Below are 1,153 nucleotides of genomic sequence, written 5' to 3'. Positions count from 1 at the left end.
CAAACAATGTGTCATTATTCTTTGTTTATTTAACTAATCTTTTCCAATTATTTATTACCTCAAGTTTCTTTGCCTTCTTATAGTGCAATAGCAGCATTCCATTCATGCTTGTTGCTTATTTACCTCTGACCTGAAACAGACAGAAAGAAATACTTAAACCAAGAACTTCCCACTTTAATAAATAGAAAATAATTGCTTGGGATACTCACAGATGAGAGTGAAAAAGTATTATATTTATATGTTGTTAACTGGGAAGTTTTAGCCTCACATTCCATTATTTTTTATTAAGTTTATTGGTACATTTTAGGTGTACAATACAGTTACGTTCATCATTGGGATTCTGTACCTTTACATGATTTATCTTGATTCTTATTTTTCCCCATTTCCCTGGCCTTGTTTCACACACTCCTCCCTTCCCTTTCACAAACACATTATTTCCATGTTTTTTCTTTTTCACATACTTTTTCTTTCTCTTTTTACCTTTCCTCTACTCCTCCCACTTCCCCTACTGTTTTGGAATCTTTCTTCCTATTACACAATATCAATTATCCATTTTTTTAGGGGAGAGTGTGATCACAGTCCCCCACTGCCACAAATTATGCAGTTGAGTTTCCTGCAGTTGGGGAAATCACAGAGTTTAGCTCATCCAGCGTGCAATGGATAAGACTTGCCCAAGGAAAACTATGTTCATGATCATGGTATCTCCCCTGCCAGTTAAGTATTCAATAATAAATTTTTAATCCTTATGATACTTTTGGTTTTTTACACCATAGAAACTATTCAGTATTTACACATGTATGTCCTATTAATTTCACTTAATACTATGGCCTCAATGTATATCCATTTAGTTAAAAATATCTCTAGTTTCTCATTCTTTATAGCTGAGTAGTACTCCACTTTATAAAAAATCCACATCTTCTTTATCCAATCTCCAGGTCATGGGCAATTAGGCTGTTTCCAAGTTTTAGCTATTACAGACCATGCCACTATAAACATGGGTGAGCATATATCACTGTAGTATGTTTTTTTAAATTCTTTTGGGAAGGTACCCAGCAGAGGGATGGCTGGATCAATTGGAAATTCTAATCCTAGTTCTTTGAGATATCTCCATATTGATTTCCACAGTGGTTGCATTGTTCTGCCCTCCCACCAA

General features: G+C 34.7%; 1 non-coding gene across 1 annotated transcript; it reads right to left on the bottom strand.

Annotated features, from left to right (window-relative positions):
• Positions 1–558: 558 nt before the first annotated feature.
• On the bottom strand, positions 559–722 carry LOC117284275. The gene has a single exon (XR_004515362.1). It is a non-coding gene; the product is annotated as a U1 spliceosomal RNA (small nuclear RNA).
• Between the last annotated feature and the right edge of the window lie 431 nt (positions 723–1,153).

The sequence above is a fragment of the Fukomys damarensis genome, unplaced genomic scaffold (genome assembly GCF_012274545.1).
Source record: "Fukomys damarensis isolate Sample0158 unplaced genomic scaffold, DMR_v1.0_HiC HiC_scaffold_35, whole genome shotgun sequence".
Taxonomy (NCBI): Eukaryota; Metazoa; Chordata; class Mammalia; order Rodentia; family Bathyergidae; genus Fukomys; species Fukomys damarensis.
This window is presented reverse-complemented; position numbering and strand designations above follow the sequence as displayed.